Source organism: Eriocheir sinensis, chromosome 53 (genome assembly GCF_024679095.1).
Source record: "Eriocheir sinensis breed Jianghai 21 chromosome 53, ASM2467909v1, whole genome shotgun sequence".
NCBI classification, from domain to species: Eukaryota; Metazoa; Arthropoda; class Malacostraca; order Decapoda; family Varunidae; genus Eriocheir; species Eriocheir sinensis.
In genome coordinates, this window is record NC_066561.1 from 2,749,883 (window position 1) to 2,771,720 (window position 21,838).

The following is a 21,838-nucleotide window of genomic DNA, read 5'->3' on the forward strand; positions in this document are numbered from 1 at the left end:
TTCTTGGTTTGCCCTGATTTATAGAAACACTGGGTTGTCACTCCTTTATATTGGTGTTCGAACTAAGAGAAATAATTATAAAAAAAAGATCGTTCCATAAAATGAAAAACATAGAAAAGAGAACAATCATGAAGCCGAATGGGTCTTTGACATTAAATTTTCAAAAAGAAATAGCTCACCAGAAGCAAAGCGAGTTATTTACATTTTGTTGTAGCAGCACAAACCAGTTTGCTTCCATTCACTATTACAGCATGCAAAAAAAAGTTTAAACTTATTCATCATGTCAATATTATAACTAACACTGAAAGAAGAATGATTAAAAATATATCCCATTGGCGCGTGCATGTCCATTAACATTCGTTTTACATAGGAAATGTAACGATCCCTTTATTTCATCGTGTTAATATTAAAAAAAGTAGGAAGTTCGAAACAAAGGAAACAAACTTGCGAGTCAGTTGAACAAACCGGTAAAAATCGAAGGTCACCCCTGTCGCACAAGATGATAAAACACTCGAGCCGCGGGCGGGCAGCGGCTGGGCGGGGACAGGTATTAATATTCATCAGGCCAAACAGGAGTCATGAGAGAGGCCCATAAGTCATGCGTAGCGATATTCATGGCGCTGTGTGAGATTGACAAGTCGCCGCCAACCAAGGAAAATATTTGCCGCTTACGATGTGCCTCGTAAGCTCCGCCCTTGTCCTGGAGTCGTCACTGATTGGCTGATTTTAATTTTTATTGTTTTTATTATTGAAAGAAACTAAACCACTAAACCACAACCTCCTCTTAACCATATGAAAATGGACTAAAGTCGACGGTAGAACAAGTGATTCTGGGTAGAGAGAGAGAGCAGGACTCATGACCATATTCTTTAACATTTCGGCGTCAAACACGCACACAGTGAACAAGACTTTCGTAGGAGTTGTGGGCATCTCCGGGAGTAGTTGTGTGACCCTAGAGTAGTTTGACCCTTCGTCTGTAATATGAACATGAAAGAGGACTCATAAGTTCCCGATTAATCTCCTCTTCGAACTTTGGAAATAGTTGACATGAGAGGCGGGAGCGTCTGATTATACTGATCTTATAGGAGGCAAGTAGCGATTGTAGTGGGAAGTGTAATGCGTCAGGAGGTTAGAAGGAGATGACGGAACAACCTGTGCGGTGGTATGGCTGTATGGAGGCAGGAAGGACACGAAAGCATTGTCTTGGTGTCATTAAATTTCCTAAAAAAAATTAGTCCCCACCCGTCAGCTCGACACAATCTTTCAGGCATCCGTCCCCTATTCTTCGATAACACTCAGCTGTCCCTTTCTTATACACCAATCATAATCAAATTATTTGGTCTATCCTGGCGTCAAAATCTCAGCTGGAAACTTCATATCTCATTTCTTGCTAAAGCATCTTCCTCGAGGTAAGGTGTTCTGTATGGAGTTCTTTTCCCCCTCCCAGATGCTGCCCATATACAAGATCCGCCCTCGTATGGAGTGCCTATGCATCTCATGTGTGGGAGACTCCACACACACACACACACACACACACACACACACACACACACACACACAGCCCTTTTGGAAAGAATAGACTCATGAGAGTGAAAGGCTTTTCATCTTATCAACTTCCTATTACTGGCAGTCTTCTACCTCTGATATTTTGCTGCAATGTTGCTTTTCTTTATATATATTCTATGACTATTTTCATGCCGACTGCTTTTTCTAAACTTTCTAATTGCATGCCTCCCCCCTTCCTTTTGATGAGTGAAGGAGAGAATGAGAGGAAAGGAAAACACACACACACACACACCTTAACTCACCTGACCCAGTAGCACAGCGTGAGGGCGTGGGTGGTCTGGGCGCCTCGGGAGAAGTTGTGTCGGAGGAACGCCTGGTCCGTCGCCGCCTGCCCCAGATCCCTTTGGAAGCTGAACACTCGCACCCGGCGCTCCCCCTCCTCTCCCTCACCCTCTCTGTTGGCTGCAGGGGAGTGAGGAAGGAAGTTACTCGTATTCTTAAACATTTCCGCGCCCTTGTACACATATTTGACAAAGCTTTCGTAGGAGTTTGGGACGTTTCCAGGGGTAGTTTTGCGACCCTGGTGGTAGTTTGATCCTTCTACTGTACCATGAACCTAGAAGAAGCACTCATGAGAACCCAGCTGATCTCCTTTTTGGCCTATGGAAGTAGTTGATGTGGGAGGCAGAAGTGTTTAAGAATACCAGCCTTAGGCCCACACTACTAAAATTTTCCAAGCCTCAGCCCTTAGTCCATCCAATTCAGAAGGCTTTCGCAGAAGTTGTCAGGGGCTCCATCGGTGGTTTTCTGAGCCTAACTGTAGTTTTGGAAAGCTTTTGTGCCGTGAACGGGAAAAATACTCCTGAGTCTAACAAACCGACGTAGCTCCTCTCCGGCCTTGAAAATATTCGTGGCAAGAACCCCAAATTATTTAAGTGTTAGTGGACATGCGAGCAGTTGTGAACTCATGTGAGGGAGAGAATAATTGTAGTGACGCTCTACCCATAGCGATAGAAGGAAATGTTTGGAAATATGTTGACGTAAGGAAATAGAATAGTGTGTGTTGAGAGTGGGAGAAGAGAAAGAGAACGTGGTGAGTCAAAGAGTAGACTAAAGAAATGAAGGTGAAGAAAACGGGAAGATATAGAGAGTCACTACATAAAGGGAGAGAGGGAGGTCGATACATTGTGAACCAGGTGCCCGTAGTACAAGCTCTCCCTTTCTTGGCCATTCCCTTAGATCAGCTCCTACAGTATCAGTGGATCATCGCTTGTTCCCCGCGAACTTTAGATGAACCACCTTTATAGACCATTCCCTTTATAGGCTATTCCATTTCTTGCATGGATTTCCCTTTGATCAGTTCCAAATATGTCAGCGTGCCAGTCCTCGTCCCCCGCGAACTTTAGATTTACAAAGATTTACAAAGAAAATCAGACCACACAGACCCTATGGTCCAGACTAGGTGTTCTGTCCTTAAACCTATATATAAGTGATTCTACATTAATCAGATGGCTCCAAAACGTTGCATTTCTACTCTAGTTAATATTAAGTTGAAGGAAGTGTCGGTCGAGCTTGTTTTTAAAGGAGTCAATCGTGTTACACTGGACCACTGATGGTGGAAGCTTATTCCATTCTCGCACTACAACGTTGGTGAAGAAAAATTTGTTGCAGTCTGAATTTACTAGTCCACATTTGAGTTTATGCCATTGTTCCTAGTTCGCAAAGTGTCATCGATCATAAACAATTTTGTTCTCTCTACATTCGTGAAACCATTAAGTATTTTAAAACATTCGATCAGTTTTCCTCGGAGGCGGCGTTTCTCAAGAAAGAACATGTTAAGGGTGGAAAGCCTTTCTTCATAAGATTTGTTGCGCAAGGAAGGGATCATTTTTGTTGCCCGACGCTGAACACCTTCTAATTTAGCAATGTCCTTTGCATGGTGGGGAGACCAAAACTGTACCGGATATTCCAAATAGGGTGTGACTAAACTATTGTAGAGCGGAAGTATTACATCTTTATTCTTGAATAAAAAGTTTATTTTAATGAAGCCCAACTTTCTGTTCGCTTTATTTGCTGCATCGATACATTGATGTGAGAATTTGAGGTTTGACGCGATTTTGACCCCCAGGTCCTTAGCGCATTCCTCCTCCTCCTCAGCGCATTGAACGCTTGTGAGTTTAACGCCGCGCATTTCGTAATCGAACTTCTTATTTCTTGTTCCAACTTGAAGGACCTGGCACTTGTCTACGTTAAAGGGCATCTTCCATCTATCAGACCAAGCTGAAATTTTGTGCGAATCCTCTTGGAGGCTTTGCTTGTCTTCGTCAGTGAGAACCGAGTTACCAATCTTTGTGTCGTCTGCAAATTTACTTATGCGATTATTGAGTCCAACATCCACGTCGTTGATGTAAATAATGAAGAGCACTGGGCCAAGAACCGAGCCCAGAGGGACGCCACTAGTGACAGGCGCCCACTCTTATGAACCTTATAGGCCATCCCCTTTCTAGGACATCCCCTTTCTAGGACATCCCCTTTCTAGGACATTCCCTTTCTAGGACATTCCCTTTCTAGGACATTCCCTTTCTAGGCCATTCCCTTTCTTGGACGTTCTCTTAAATCAGTTCCAAATGCCAGTCCTTGTTCCCTGCGAGCTTTATGTGAACCACTTTTACAGGGCATTTCTTTTTACAGGCCATTCCCTTCTTGAACAGTCCTTTAAATCAGTTCCAAATATATCAGTGTGCCAGTCCTCCTTCCTTGCGAGCTTTATGTGAACCACTTTTGCAGGTCATTTCCTCTAACAGGCCATTTCCTTTTTCTCTGCCATTCCCTTCATCAATTCCAGCAATACCAGCGTGTCAGTCCTCGTTGGCCGTGAGCTTTCTATGAGCCACTTGTACGCGTCGATGACTTTATTTTTTGCAGTAAAGGAAACAGTTAAAGGGAAAAAAAAGGAGCCCGCTAAGCTACTTCGGACATTTTTATTTTTATTTGTTAGGTCTTGTCCACCTGTGCCTCACCTGGCGCCTCTACCTCCCCCTCCATGCAATAGGCGCGTGTCTCCCATCCCCATGAAAGTTGTACTCGTCTGAACGTGCCATTGCCTAGTTAAAAGGCTATTACACTGGCCTAATTTTCCGTGGATCTTCAGTCAAACCACGATTCCCGCTGGCGTGGTTCTCATATTTCCGTGGTTTTCTGACGAGTCCGCGATCTTCCAAAGCTACGGTAGATTTCACCGAAGGACGACGGTATTACTCACCATCAGCAGCAGCAATAACACGAAACAAATAAGAACCACGTTTGAGGAAATCGTGGTTTGACTGAAGATCCACGGAAAATTTGCCCAGTGTAATAGCCCCTTTAGATTAGATGTATTTGCATAATTATAACCTAACCTACTCCGGGGTGGTTCATCTCCCTTTGACTCCCCCCTCCCTCCCTCTCGTCCCACCCCTTTCCAGCCATGAGTAATATATCCAAAGTTGCCAGATTGTCGCACTCAGCCTCTAATATTTACCGACTTTCGACCCCAAAACTGTCTCGTGGACCCCTATAAGGAGATTCACTTAAAATTATCGTTAAAATAGTTAATTCCTGATGTTTCTTGGCAATACTTAGGCGTCAGAAACCGGTAACTACCATGGTCTGAGTACGACAATATGGCAGCGGTGAATGTATCTAGCGGTTCGGCCTTTATATGTACTTTTTTTTCGAATCCGCCCTCCCCTCATGAACACTAAATCTGTCCTTCTCGTCCATCACTTAATAATAATACTCGTCACAGACATAAATTTAATCACTCTTCTTTTTTCTCTCTTTCACACATATTCGATTTTCCATGTGCAAAAGTTATATATCAAAGTAATCAAAGTATTGGCGATGATCAGCTTATAAAGTTACATATATATAGTAATTTTGAGGTGATGTCGCCAGTGCTTTAATATATGTCTGCATGCGAAGAATCGAATATGAGAGAGAGAGAGAGAGAGAGAGAGAGAGAGAGAGAGAGAGAGAGAGAGAGAGAGAGAGAACGTGTCTGTAATGAAGTATAGATAGGAAATGTGTCTGTGTTTGTATTATGAATAACTTAAAAGGCAAAAGTTACTACTACTACTACTAATAATAATAATAATAATAATAATAATAATAATAATAATAATAATAATAATAATAATAATACCACCACCACCACCACCACCACCACCATCTACTACTACTACTACTATTACTACTACTACTGCTACTACTACTACTACTACTACTACTACTACTACCCTTACTACTCCTACCACCCGCACTACCACCACCACCACCACAGACATTCGTCCCGGCAGAGCACCTTGGAAGAACAGCAAGAGCCCATTGTTATGCTTCGTCCCCTCGCCATGCATAAGCCAGTAGATTGCTCACCCTCTCAACATAACGCAAGGAGGCATTGATGGCCCGGCGTCAATATTCTCTCTGTGTGTGGGATTCAGCGTTGCCAAATTATCGTACTCAGCGCATTGCATTTTCGTAGTTTCTCACCGATATATATAGCAGAAAAAAACGAAAACCATCACTATTTATCAGTTTTAACGATAACTTTAAATTTCTGTCGTTATGTTTGTGGTTACGACAGTCTTGGAGCCTAAAAATGATAAATACAGTGTTCAGAGTACGACAATTTGGCAACGCTGGTGGGATTCTACCTTTCCTTCAGCGTCGTGACAGATGACCGACGCGCGCTCCTGTGAACTTTGACCTTTGACCCCCTTCTTTTTTTTTTAGGTTTAGTTCCTCTCTTCGTCTCTTTTTTTCTTTCTTTCGTTCATTCCGTTCCTTCCTTGCATCTTTCCTTTCTGCCTTCCCTCTTTTTTACTTATTTTTTTCCCTTTCACGTTTCCTTCCTTCCTTCTTTCCTTCCAGTCTTCCTTTTTTTACTCTGTGTTTTCCCTTCTATGTTTCCTTCCTTCCTTTTTTACTTCCAGTCTTCCTTTTTTTACTGTGTTTTTTCCCTTCTATGTTTCCTTCCTTCCTTCTTTCCTTCCAGTCTTCCTTTTTTTACTCTGTGTTTTTTCCTTCTATGTTTCCTTCCTTCCTTCTTTCCTTCCAGTCTTCCTTTTTTTACTCTGTTTTTTTCCCTTCTATGTTTCCTTCCTTCCTTCTTTCCTTCGAATCTTCCTTTTTTTACTCTGTGTTTTTTCCCTTCTATGTTTCCTTCCTTCCTTCTTTCCTTCCAGTCTTCCTTTTTTTACTCTGTGTTTTTCCCTTCTATGTTTCCTTCCCTCCTTCTTTCCTTCGAGTCTTCCTTTTTTTACTGTTTTTTTTCCTTCTATGTTTCGTTCCTTCCTTCTTTCCTTCGAATCTTCCTTTTTTTACTGTGTTTTTTCCTTCTATGTTTCCTTCCTTCCTTCCTTCTTTCCTTCCAGTCTTCCTTTTTTTACTGTGTTTTTTCCTTCTATGTTTCCTTCCTTCCTTCTTTCCTTCCAGTCTTCCTTTTTTTACTCTGTTTTTTCCTTCTATGTTTCCTTCCTTCCTTCTTTCCTTCCAGTCTTCCTTTTTTTACTGTGTTTTTTCCTTCTATGTTTCCTTCCTTCCTTCTTTCCTTCCAGTCTTCCTTTTTTTACTCTGTTTTTTCCTTCTATGTTTCCTTCCTTCCTTCTTTCCTTCCAGTCTTCCTTTTTTTACTCTGTTTTTTCCTTCTATGTTTCCTTCCTTCCTTCTTTCCTTCCAGTCTTCCTTTTTTTACTCTGTTTTTTCCTTCTATGTTTCCTTCCTTCCTTCTTTCCTTCCAGCCTTCCTTTTTTTACTGTTTTTTTTCCTTTCTATGTTTCCTTCCTTCCTTCTTTCCTTCCAGTCTTCCTTTTTTTACTGTTTTTTTTCCTTTCTATGTTTCCTTCCTTCCTTCTTTCCTTCCAGTCTTCCTTTTTTTACTGTTTTTTTTCCTTCTATGTTTCCTTCCTTCCTTCTTTCCTTCCAGTCTTCCTTTTTTTTACTGTTTTTTTCCCCTCCATGTTTCCTTCCTTCTTTCTTTCCTTCCGGTCTTCCTTTTTTTACTCTGTTTTTTCCTTCTATGTTTCCTTCCTTCCTTCTTTCCTCTCTCCTTTTTTTCCCGTACCGTGTCTCCTAATTAACTTCCTTCCTTCCATTCACTCTGCTGGTTTTATTTCCTTCAGTGCTTCCTTCCTCCCATCCTTCTTCCCCGTCCTTATTTCCCTCCTTCCTCTCTTATTTCCTTCCTTTGTTTCTCCCTTACTTTCTTCATTATTTCCTTCATGTATTTCTTTCTTTCCTACTCATCCATTCCTTCATCTCTTCATTCCTCCCTTTCTCTTTTACTCTTTTTTTTCCTTCCTCCTTCATCCCTATTTCACTCGTCGCCTCCTTATTCATCGTCCGTAATACTGATGGTTTGCTGCTAAGTGAAGGTATACACAGACATGTTTTTGTAAGCTCCAGTGCACTACATAGGTACAATTGATTGCCCTCCTACGTTGATGTGACAGGTATTTTTCTTTCCTTTTGGCTCCTACCCGGATCACGTGCCACGAGAGAGAATAACAAGCCCCTTTTCATGGTTATTGTTGATGTTCCTGTCGCCATGGTATTGCTGTTGCTGGTGGTACTTGTGTTAGGGAGGCTGTTCCTGCTACTACTACTACTACCACTACTACTACTGTGTCACAACTACTATTTCTACTACTACTACTACTACTACTACTACTACTACTACTACTACTACTACTGCTGTCAATGAAGAGGAAGGACGAGAAGGAGGAGTAGGAAAAAGAATTAAGTTAGCAAACCTGTAAATCTCCGAGAAGCAATTTATCGAAAAAGACTCTTTGTACATTAGAAGCTACGAAATATAACCATCAAGAATCCGATAGAAAAAAGTCGGACATAAGGAACATTGGCATACTGAGATCGCTGGTTTACGAATCCAGGTTAATGCAGACAGATACTTATCATGCATAATGAAATATATATACAAAGGAAGGTGTCTAGGTTGCTGCGAGGCATTCCTATGCGTGGCGGGTGGTGGGTGCACTTGGCTGACTGTCTGCTTGAGTGATGATTGTTGCGGTCGTATTTTGCAACATTTTCAGGTCTCACAAAAGAACATTTCCAAAGGCTTAGTTGAGTTCAGGAATATCGATATGAAGGGTGTCTGCGCATGGCTGGCTTCTTGGGTGCTAAGTCTATATACACCAAGTCAAGTCATACGCAGGTTTGTGGGAGGAGACACGGCCGAGGCGTGGTTTATGCGTGACACTGCTTGGAGCCAAACTAGAGAATGTAGAAACAGGGATTTAGAGAAAACGAAGAAAGGCGGACTAATTTAAATCAATCACTTCATCATGCCCTCCCTCACATCCCGCACCGCCGTTTGTGGGCAATGTAATTAGTCACGCAATAGCACAATAAAAAGATATATTTTTTCGTCAGTGGCTTGCCTGAACGCGCTGTGAAAGGAGGCGAGAATGTACATCCAGAGTGCACATACGGCCCCAACTTTAGTCACCCCTGAACTGGCGGGTATTCTTTTTTTTAGCTTCAAGTGACGTCATCCCGCTGCTCCGCCCCAAAACTGCCTCCTGCGCGTACGGGTCGCAGTTTTGAAGCAGAGTGACTTGACTTGGTATATACAGACTTAGCGCAAAACTACTATCCATGGAAGTAGCCACAACCTCTACGAAAGCCTCGTCAGAAGTGTGGGTAGGTGTGTAAGCCCCCGAAATGTTTGAGGATGCGGACCCAGGGACATGAATATAGATTGAACAGGCATTGGTTTCTTTTTAATATTTGATGATAATGATGATAAGTTGTCACGTAGAACAGAGAGAATCAAGATATCCGATAAGTGTGTAAATCTTGGTCTAGCAATATCAATAATTCTTGCTAAAGTCCACTGATTTTAAGGGCTGAATCAGGACAGGGAACCGAATATTCACGCTTTTCGATTCTGACGTCACATGCGTCGAGGGAGGAACAAAGAATGGGAAGAACATGAAGACATTTTTAGGAGCAGTAAGTAGCGGGCTTTTTTTTTTTATTATTGTTTTCTTTTTCTTTTACGCCCTTGCACTGTCTCCTCTGCTGTAAATAAAATAAAAAAATATAAAGAATCTTCCATTATCACATTGTCGCCATTATCATAGGTGATGCCATATAAGGGAAGAGAGGACAGAACAGCGTTGCCAGATTATCGTATTCACCACATCGTCTTTATTACTTTTATGCCTCAAACTCTCGTACCTACACAAATACCGATAGAAAATTGAAGTTAGCGTTAAAACTCCTATTTATTGATGTTTGTTTGTTTGTTTTTGCATTCGTTATTGCTCAGAAACTACGAAAATGCAATGCGATGAGTACGATAATTTGACAGACTAAAGAAAGACCTAAAAATATTCGATCATGGACTCACTATTTGCACATCGAACCCAGAGCGCCCAAGAGGAGAGGAGAGGCTTGAACACGAACACCCCAGATTAGTAAGAAAGAAGAGAAAGAGAAGTAAGAAAAAAACAGAGAAATAAACATAAGCATTAACGATCACACACTCTCCATCGGCACTTCGGACCCCAGATTAGCCGAAGGGAGTAAGAGGAGAAAGGGAAGAGAAAAGAGGGGTAAGAAAGAGAAGAGGAAGAGAAGTAAAAAATAAGGAGAGAGAAGAGGAATAAACATAAGCATTTACGATCACACACTCTCCATCGGCACTTCGGACCCCAGATTGGTCGAAGAGAGTAAGAGGAGAAAGGGAAGAGAAAAGAGGAGTAAGAAAGAGAAGAGGAAGAGAAGTAAAAAATAAGGAGAGAGAAGAGAAATAAACATAAGCATTTACGATCACACACTCTCCATCGGCACTTCGGACCCCAGATTAGCCGAAGGGAGTGAGAGGAGAAAGGGAAGAGAAAAGAGAAGTAAGAAAGAGAAGAGAAAGAGAAATAAGAAAAGAGGAGAGAAAAGAGGAATAAACACAAACTCTTACGATCACACACTCACCATCTTCACTTCTAACTCTTGATGAGCCGAGGATGAGATGCAGGAGGGAGATGAGCACGAAGAGACAGCATCCGGGACGAGTCATCTTCAAGCCTCGCCTACGAACACCTTTACAGCAGCCAAAAGTCACCACCAGACTGCCACCGCCACCACGTCTCCTGCGGCTGAAAAAGAAAAGGTAATCCACGCCTTCAGAAGATTATAAGATGAGGAGCTGCAGAGATATACTTGTTTTGCTCTCACCAAGGTCACCACAATCGCCTCCTTACCTCCTTCAGCGGCGACAAAACCTCCTATTCCAGTATTCCACACCTGTTCTCTCGCTCACCTGTCCGCCGCCCTGGCCCAGCGACGCCCCGTTCACACCTTGCTCGTCCTGAAAACAAGTCAGATATGCTCTCTAATTTGTACGCACCTTTCCAGTTAGTACTCATATCACGAAAGTAGGAACACTCTAGAAACTAAAGGTGATGCATGAGACGAATAAACTAGTTTCGAAATGAAGATTGCGAAACATACTGCGTTTTGACAAGAGTTAATTTCAATGCCTCAGTTTTTTTTCTTTTAAGGAGTTTCGTTTCTGATATGAGTGCTAGTTAGAAAGGTGCGTACTAATCGGTGCCCATTCTCCACTACAGTTTTATTTCTCGGCCCAAAAATCAACGCCATAGCGATACGTCACGTCTTCTTAGGGACGCTCTCACAGTCATTTTGTTTGTTTTGATCGTTACCAATGGCTGCGATCGCCGCTATAGTATTTCCACTTAAAACTGGCCGATGGGGTAGTGGCGGTTGCGGGGTTAGCCAGGACCACACCTTACCACACACTCTCAACACCTCTCGCTTTCTCTGCAGCCGCCACTACCCCATAGGCCAGTTTCACGTGGAAAACTATAGCGTCGATCGCCGCCATTGGTAACGATCAAAACGAACAAAGTGACTGTGAAAGCGGCCACTAATCTTTCTTGCTCGCCTGATACCACTTGTTCTGCGGCTACAAACACCCTATTGAGGTCTTCCACGTCTTTAGAATGTTGGGAGATGAGGTGGTGCACAGATGAGTTCATTTTACTCCCACGAAAAAGCACCACCAGCCTGTCCCCACGTCTTCTGCGGCTACAAACCCTCTATTGAAGTAACCCACGTGTTCTGAAGTCTATAAGATGAAATACCACAGATATAGATTGTTTAACCGTCACCAAAAACACCACCAGCCTGTCCCCACTTACTCTGCGGCTACAAACCCTTTATTGAAGTAACCCACGTTTTCTGAAGTCTATAAGATGAAGTACCACAGATATAGATTGTTTAACTGTCCACCAAAACACCACCAGCCTGTCCCCACGTCTTCTGCGGCTACAAACCCTCTATTAGAGTAAGCCACGTCTGTAGAAGAGTATAAGATGAGGAGCTGCCGAGTTGTGTTGTTCTAGTTTCATCAAAGTCACGCTTGTTCTCGTGCTGTCAATGATAGAGAGGTAGCTCACAAAAGGTACCAGAGCCTTCAAACTAATGCTAATTATGAACTTTACATTTCTGCCCGAAATCGTGCCAAATCTATTCTCCGACTAACCAAAAATTCTTTCATTAATAGAAAATGTCAAAACCTTGCTTTCTCTAACTCTTCCCGTGACTTCTGGCATCTAGCCAAAAACATCTCCTCCAACTTCACTTCTTCATCTTTCCCCCCACTCCTCAGTCCTGACGGCAACACTGCCGTCTCATCTATCTCTAAGGCTGAACTCTTCTCTCAAACTTTTTCTAAAAACTCCACTCTGGACGATTCTGGGCATATTCCTCCTACTCATCCCCCCTCTGACTCCTTTATGCCTGTTATAAAGATTCTTCAAAATTATGTTTTCTATGCCCTCTCTGGCCTCAATCCTCAGAAGGCTTATGGACCTGATGGAGTGCCTCCTATTGTCCTTAAAAACTGTGCCTCCGTGCTGTCACCCTGCCTGGTCAAACTCTTTCGCCTCTGCCTGTCAACATCTACCTTTCCTTCTTGCTGGAAGTATGCCTTCACACAGCCTGTACCTAAGAAGGGTGACCGCTCCAATCCCTCAAACTACCGTCCTATTGCTTTACTTTCTTGTCTATCTAAAGCTTTTGAATCAATCCTTAACCGTAAGATTCAAAAGCACCTTTCCACTTGACCTTCTATCTGATCGCCAGTATGGGTTCCGCAAGGGCGTTCTACTGGTGATCTCCTAGCCTTCTTAACTGACTCTTGGTCATCCTCTCTTAGCCGTTTCGGTGAAACTTTTGCTATTGCGCTGGACATATCAAAAGCTTTTGATAGGGTCTGGCACAAATCTTTGCTTTCTAAACTACCCTCCTACGGTTTCTATCCTTCTCTCTGTACCTTTATCTCCAGTTTCCTTTCTGACCGTTCTATTTCTGCCGTGGTAGACGGTCACTGTTCTTCCCCGAAATCTATTAACAGTGGTGTCCCACAGGGTTCTGTCCTATCTCCCACTCTTTTTCTGTTGTTCATTGATGATCTTCTTTCCAAAACGAACTGTCCTATCCATTCCTACGCCGATGATTCCACTCTGCATTATTCAACTTTTAATAGAAGACCCACCTTCAGAACTTAACGACTCAAGGCTGGAGGCTGCAGAACGCTTAGCCTCAGACCTTACTATTATTTCCGATTGGGGCAAGAAGAACCTGGTGTCCTTCAACGCCTCAAAAACACAGTTTCTCCACCTATCCACTCGACACAATCTTCCAAACAACTATCCCCTATTCTTTGACAACACCCAGCTATCACCTTCCTCAACACTAAACATCCTCGGTCTATCCTTAACTCAAAATCTCAACTGGAAACTTCATCTCATCTCTTACTAAATCAGCTTCCTCGAGGCTGGGCGTTCTGTACCGTCTCCGCCAGTTCTTCTCCCCTGCACAGTTGCTGTCCATATACAGGGCCTTGTCCGCCCTCGTATGGAGTATGCATCTCATGTGGGGGCTCCACCACACAGCTCTTCTGGACAGAGTGGAGGCAAAGGCCTTCGTCTCATCAGCTCTCCTCCTCATACTGATAGTCTTCTACCTCTTAAATTCCGCCGCAATGTTGCCTCTTTCTATCTTCTATCGATATTTCCACGCTGACTGCTCTTCTGAACTTGCTAACTGCATGCCTCCCCCTCCTGCGGCCCTGCTGCACTCGACTTTCTACTCATGCTCATCCCTATACTGTCCAAACCCCTTATGCAAGAGTTAACCAGCATCTTCACTCTTTCATCCCTCACGCTGGTAAACTCTGGAACAATCTTCCTTCATCTGTATTTCCTCCTGCCTACGACTTGAACTCTTTCAAGAGGAGGGTATCAGGACACCTCTCCTCCCGAAACTGACTTATCTTTCGGCCACCTCTTTGGATTCTTTTTAGGAGCAGCGAGTAGCGGGCTTTTTTTTTTTATTAATGTTTACTTTTTTGTGCCCTTGAGCTGTCTCCTTTGCTGTAAAAAAAAAAAAACCAGACTGCCACCGCCACCACGTCTCCTGCGGCTGAAAAAGAAAAGGTAATCCACGCCTTCAGAAGATTATAAGATGAGGAACTGCAGAGATATACTTGCTTTGCTCTCACCAAGGTCACCACAATCGCCTCCTTACCTCCTTCAGCGGCGACAAAACCTCCTATTCAAGTATTCCGCGCCACTAGGAGAAAATTTGGTGAGGTACATTTACTGGCATTACTTGCACTTTTTTCATTTTCATGGCAATAATGAATCAAGTGTCTTGCTAACCGTCTATCGTAAGCTGTATCAACTTCCACTGGCTTACCTGTCTATCTGTCCACCTATCCATATTGTATTCTAGTAAAAAGTGGCTTCTTACTCTCACCAAAAGCACCAGCAGTTGGGTTTCTTTCTTCAGCGCCAACAAAACTTCTTCAAGTACTCGGCGTCTTCAGAAAGTCATTACACGAGAAACTGCAAGGATGCGTTTGCTCTCACCAAGGCAGCGTTGCCAAATTATCGTACTCAGCGCATTGCATTTTTGTAGTTTCTGACCGATAACTGTAGCAAAAAAGTACGAAACCCGTCAATATTTAACAGTTTTAGCGCTAACTTTAATTTCCTTTCGTTATTTGTGTGGTTACTACAGTCTTGGAGCCTAAAAATGATAAATGCAATGTTCAGTGTACGACAGTTTGGTACCGTTGCATCAAGGGCGCTTCCAGACTGACCACCTCCTTCAGAGACTATGAAAACTCTCCTTCAAGCCTTCAAGTTTTCGAGGTTTGGAGAGTTGCGTTCTTTATTGCCTTGTTTATCGAAGTCACTCCAGTTCGTTCACTCCTGCAGCAGCTACAAAACCTCCTCTTCGGGTGTTATAGATACTACAGGTGTATTTTTAAACGTCTTGACTATCGAGGTCACTATCGTCTGTTCATCCCTTTACTGGCTATGAAACCTCCTCTTCATTTGTTCATCGTGTTCAAGAAGCAGGTATACTACGCACAGGAGTGTTACCCCATTCACTTGTTCACTGGAGTCACTGCAGCCTGATCTCTCCCCTCCACGGCTACAAAATGTCTTTAGGGGGTATTGTTGAACGCTTCCTCCTCCACATCAACTATTTCCAAGGGCCAAAAAAAGGAAATCACTCAGGTTCTATTGATTTGTTTTTAGGTTCATGGTACAGAAGAAGGGTCAAACTACCACCAGGGTCATAAAATTACCCATGGAAAGGCCCCAAACTCCTAGGAAAGCCTTGTCAAATAAGTGAACATAGGCGACGAAATGTTTAAAAATACGTCCCTTTATCTACTCCAAGTCTATAGAAATGACCCCCATGTCTTCAAGAAGGTATCACGTTTGGTTTGGGGAAAATGTTTATTCTCTCATTTTATTCCTGTTCACCGAAGTCACCACGTCTGCTCAATTTCTTCAAGGGATACAAGACTTTTTCATCTACTTCATGTCTGCAGAAAGTACTCCACCTTTCAAAAGATTATCACGTTTGGCATGAGACTTGTTCTTTATTATCTGGTTCACTGAAGTCACCACCTGTCTGCTCACTCCCTCAGCGGCTACAAGACCTCAGTTTCAGGTATTCCACGTCTCCAAGAAGTTATATCCTCAACCTTTACAAGAGCACGACTTTCACTAGACTTGCTCTTTATTATCTGGTTCACTGAAGTCACCACCTGTCTGCTCACTCCCTCAGTGGCTACAAGACCTCTTTTTCAGGTATTCCACGTCTCCAAGATGTTATATCCTCAACCTTTACAGGAGCACGACTTTCACTCTCTCACCGAAGTCACCACAAGTTGTCAACTCGCTCGGCCGCCTCCTGCTCGGCCACTCCATCACCTCAAAGAGTGATCGCAGTGTGCCGCCATGTACCCCCCACGCCCGCTACTCGACGCCCACACCTCTCTGATTTATCTCTTTTCCTGCCTCCCTTGCCTCTCCCTGCCGCTCTACTCCCTCCCTCTGCTTCCCCTCCGCTTTATACTTCCTATCCCCCAAATCCCCCCCCCCCCCCCCCAACATAGTTTGCCCCGCCACCGTCGCTTTCTGTTCTCACCCCGTGACGCAAGGCAAAGCTGCTGATCCATTGGTTGTCAATACACTCATTGCAGAGTTTTTCTTTTTGTTTACAGTGAAAATGTTTATAAGTATGTTTGGTAGGGATGATATGTATGTGTGAGGGGCTTCTCTTTGCTTTGCTGGCCAAGAAAAACAGCGACGTCCTAAAAAGTGAAAAATGCACGTCTGTGATATTCTATTGACGGAGAACGGTTTGCATCACACACTTTACAGCGATTTATGTGCCGACGAGATTTATTTGTTATATCCTTCGTATCAGCAAGTCTTCGCTTGAAGAGCTTCTCAGCCTCACAAAGAGGGACATCACAGGTAAATGATAAGGTAAAGTTGGCTGTGTACGCTATAGCTGCGCGTGGCTGCGGTGCTCATCTCCGTACCATTGTCCCTTTGAGCCTGTGGTGGGTAAGAATCCATCACCCCGGGACACGGGATAATGTGAAGTTCGGGATTACCACAGTTTACCTTCCCCGTTTCATCGAGTACCCATTTATCGCCCAACTCGAAAGGGAGGATGAACAGATGGGTTAGCTGCACGCCGACTGCCAGGGCCTGGATTCGAACCCCGGGCCCGCGGAGTGGTGGTCAGACACGCTAACCACAACACACACACACACACACACACACATGGGTCGTATGCTCAAAGACCCTTAGATGATCCCTTATGATCGGTAACGCCGTGCCGCCCAGGTAGCACGACACGCCCACAGACGCCAGTGCCTAGGTGACATACAGGTAGTCAGTCACAGCCACGCCCACAGTTGCCATTATTCGCACCTGAAAATAAATCGTCCGAACAATGTAACCGGTGAGTCCTGCTCTGTGTGTATTTTGTGATTTTTGTTTGTTTTCTTGTATTGTGTGTGTGTGTGTGTGTGTGTGTGTGTGTGTGTGTGTGTGTGTGTGTGTGTGCTACGGTGTTTCCTTCTTTTTTTTTTCTTTTTCAGTTTTTCGTCATATTACTTGTTTTTGTTGTTGTTCATCTTTTTTTTTTCTTTTTTCTTATCTTTTTCTTTATCTTCTAATTATTATTATTATTATTATTATTATTATTATTATTATTATTATTATTATTATTATTATTATTATTATTATTATTATTATGATTACCTATTATTATTATTATTATTATTATTATTATTATTATTATTATTATTATTATTATTATTATTATTATTATTATTATTATTATTATTATTATTATTATTATCATTATATATTGTTATTATTATCATTATTACTTATTATTTTTACTGTTATCATCATTATAATTTTTTTTTTTTTTTTTTTTTTTTTTTTGTGTGTGTGTGTGTGTGTGTGTGCTGCTTGTAGTGCCGCTGTGGTGTCATCTGCCATCCACGTATCCTGACATCCCATCTTGATCTGCTCATGCGCGGAACCTGATGTTTACAAACACAGAGTGTTGATATTTATTTACATAGATTTACATAGAAAATCAGACCACACAGACCCCATGGTCCAGACTTGGTGGTCTGTCCTTAAACCTAAGTGATTTTACATTAATCAGAAGACTCCAAAACGTTGCATTTCTACTCTAGTTGATATTAAGTTGAAGGAAGTGACGGTCGAGCTTATTTTTGAAGGAGTCAATCGTGTTACACTGGACCACTGATGATGGGAGCTTATTCCATTCTCGCACTACAACGTTGGTGAAGAAAAATTTGGTGCAGTCTGAATTTACTTGTCTACATCTGAGTTTTACGCCATTGTTCCTCGTACGCAAAGTGTCATCGATCATAAACAATGTTGATCTGTCTACATTCGTGAAACCATTAAGTATTTTAAAACATTCGATCAGTTTTCCTCGGAGGCGACGTTTCTCAAGAGAGAACATGTTAAAGGTAGAAAGCCTTTCTTCGTAGGATTTGTTGCGCAAGGAAGGGATAATTTTCGTTGCCCGACGCTGAACACCTTCTAATTTAGCAATATCCTTTGCATGGTGGGGAGACCAAAACTGTACCGCATATTCCAAGTGGGGTCTGACTAAACTGTTGTAGAGCGGGAGTATTACATCTTTATTCTTAAATACAAAGTTTCTTTTAATGAAGCCCAACATTCTGTTCGCTTTATTTGCTGCATCGATGCATTGCTGTGAGAATTTGAGGTTTGACGCGATTTTGACCCCCAAGTCCTTGACGCATTGAACGCTTTTGAGTTTAACGCCGCGCATTTCGTAATCAAACTTTTAATTCCTCGTTCCAACTTGAAGGACCTGGCACTTGTCTACGTTAAAGGGCATCTCCCATCTATCCGACTGTTGAAATTTTGTGCAAATCCTCTTGGAGGCTTTGCCTGTCTTCGTCAGTGAGAACCGAGTTACCAATCTTTGTGTCGTCTGCAAATTTACTAATGCGGTTATTGAGTCCAACATCCACGTCGTTGATGTAAATAATGAAGAGCACTGGGCCAAGAACAGAGCACTGATGGACGCCACTAGTGACAGGCGCCCACTCTGAGTTAAATCCGTCAATCACTACTCTTGTTGTCTGTTGCTCAACCAATTCGCGATCCATTGGTTTACCTGACCGTCAATACCTATTTGTTTTAATTTGTAAAGTAATTTATGATGCGGGACTTTATCAAACGCTTTCTGGAAATCAAGATAGACTACGTCCAGTGATTTGGTTACGTCATAAACAGTGAAGAGGTCGTTATAAAAGGTTAATAGATTTGATAGGCAGGATCTTTTGTTTCGGAAGCCATGTTGTGAGTCCCCAATTAATGAGTGGCTTTCAAGGTAACTCACAATTTTGTCTCTAATTATGCCCTCAAGTAGCTTACCTACAACCGAAGTTAGACTAATGGGCCTGTAATTACCTGGTACTTTTTTTCTTAAAAATCGGTGTCACGTTAGCCTTTTTCCAATCTGAAGGGACAATGCCTTGTCGCAAGGACATATTGAATACGGTTGTGAGGGAGGAGAGTATTTCGCTCTTTGTTTCTTTCAGCAGAGTTGGATATACTTTATCAGGTCCAGGACTTTTATTTGTTTTAAGTGATTTGAGGGCTTTAAGGACTTCATCGGGTTTTATTTCAAAGTTAGACAATGCATGCTCGGGTAGTTTGTCCAGGCAAGATGGCGGCAAGACACACAAGGGGTGCAGGTTATCTCTTTTATCACATTTACTGCCATACAAGGGGTGCAGGTTATCTCTTTTATCACATTTACTGCCATACAAGGGGTGCAGGTTATCTCTTTTATCACATTTACTGCCGTACAAGGGGTGCAGGTTATCTCTTTTATCACATTTACTGCCGTACAAGGGGTGCAGGTTATCTCTTTTATCACATTTACTGCCGTGCCAAGGGGTGCAGGTTATCTCTTTTATCACATTTACTGCCATACAAGGGGTGCAGGTTATCTCTTTTATCACATTTACTGCCATACAAGGGGTGCAGGTTATCTCTTTTATCACATTTACTGCCATACAAGGGGTGCAGGAAGAAACTTTCATATTTCAAGCAGTTTTCAAATTCAAAACATACGTCATCATTTACTCAAAAAAAAAAATAGGTGGGACGGATCACAATAGGCAGTCGACAAAAGACACGGTACTGTTGTGGTGTCATGAGACATCCTAAGATCGTGAGACATCCCATCCTGAATACATACATGAATTTCGACACGGCACCGTGTCTTTTGTCGACTGCTGGTCGGGATCTGTCCCACCCAAGTTTATCTATATTACTATGAAAGCAAATGATGACGTATGTATGTATGTATATAACCAGGATATCAACCATCACTCTTCTTCTTCTTGTATCCTGTTCCGCTTTCCATCGCTTTTTAGGACCTCCTTGGTACTTTTTTACACTTAGATGCTTCACTTAGTTACTCTGTGATAGTAAAAATTGGATTCCGCGATGCGAAAATAAGGATGGGATGTCTTAGGATACCGGATGGCAGATGACACCACACCGTGCCGAAATTCATCCTCTGGGGTTTTTTTTTTTTTTTTAACAAAGAAGACAGCTCAAGAGCACAAAAAAAAGAAACAATAATAAAAAAAAGCCCGCTACTCGCTGCTCCTATAAAAAGAATCAAAAGAGGTGGCCGAAAGAGAGGTCAATTTCGGGAGGAGAGGTGTCCTGACACCCTCCTCTTGAAAGAGTTCAAATCGTAGGCAGGAGGAAATACAGATGAAGGAAGATTGTTCCAGAGTTTACTAGCGCGAGGGATGAAAGAGTGAAGATGCTGGTTAACTCTTGCATAAGGGGTTTGGACAGTATAGGGATGAGCATGAGTAGAAAGTCGTGTGCAGCGGGGCCGCGGGAGGGGGGGAGGCATGCAGTTAGCAAGTTCAGAAGAGCAGTCAGCGTGAAAATAACGATGGAAGATAGAAAGAGAGGCAACATCGCGACGGAATTTTAGAGGTAGAAGACTATCAGTAGGAGGAGGAGAGCTGATGAGACGAAGAGCTTAGATTCCACTGTCCAGAAGAGCTGTGTGAGTGGAGCCCCCCCACACGTGAGATGCATACTCCATACGAGGGCGGACAAGGCCCCTGTATATGGATAGCAACTGTGCGGGGGAGAAGAACTGGTGGAGACGATACAGAACGCCCAACCTCGAGGAAGCTGATTTAGCGAGAGAGGAGATATGAAGTTTCCAGTTGAGATTTTGAGTTAAGGATAGACCGAGGATATTTAGTGTTGAAGGTGACAGCTGAGTGTCGTCGAAGAATAGGGGATAGGTGTTTGGAAGATTGTGTCGAGTTGATAGGTGGAGAAATTGAGTTTTTGAGGCATTGAAGGACACAAGGTTCCTTCTGCCCCAATCGGAAATGATAGCAAGGTCTGAGGTTAAGCGTTCTGCAGCTTCCAGTCTGGAGTCGTGTACTTCCTGTTGGGATGGCCTTCTTTTGAAAGAAGTTGAATAATGCACAGTGGAGTCGTCGGCGTATGAGTGGACAGGACAGTTTGTTATGGAAAGAAGATCATTGATGAATAACAGGAAGAGAGTGAGACAGAGCCCTGTGGAACACCACTGTTGATAGGTTTAGGGGAAAAACAGTGACCGTCTACCACCGCAGAGATAGAACGGCCGGAAAGGAAACTGGAGATAAAGGTACAGAGAGAATGATAAAATCCGAAAGAGGACAGTTTAGAAAGCAAATACTTGTACAATACTCTATCGAAGGCTTTCGATATGTCTAGCGCAACTGAGAAAGTTTCACCGAAACGGCTAAGAGAGGATGACCAAGAGTCAGTTAAGAGACCAAGAAGATCCCCAGTAGAACACCCCTTGGGGAACCCATACTGGCGATCAGATAGAAGGCTGGAAGTGGAAAGGTGCTTTTGAATCTTCCTGTTAAGGATGATTCAAAAGCTTTAGATAGACAGGAAAGCAAAGCTATAAGGCGGTAGTTTGAGGGATTGGAACGGTCACCCTTCTTAGGCACATGCTGTACAAAGGCATATTTCCAGCAGGAAGGAAAGGTAGATGTTGATAGGCAGAGACGAAAGAGTTTGACCAGGCAGGGTGTCAGCACGGAAGCACAGTTTTTAAGGACAATAGGAGGCACTCCATCAGGTCCATAAGCCTTCTGAGAGTTGAGGCCAGAGAGGGCATAGAAGACATCATTCTTAAGAATCTTAATAACAGGCATGAAAGAGTCAGAGGGGGGATGAGTAGGAGGAATATGCCCAGAATCGTCCAGGGTGGAGTTCTTACAGAAAGTTTGAGCGAAGAGTTCAGTCTTAGAGATAGATGAGACGGCAGTACTCCCGTCAGGGTTAAGGAGAGGAGG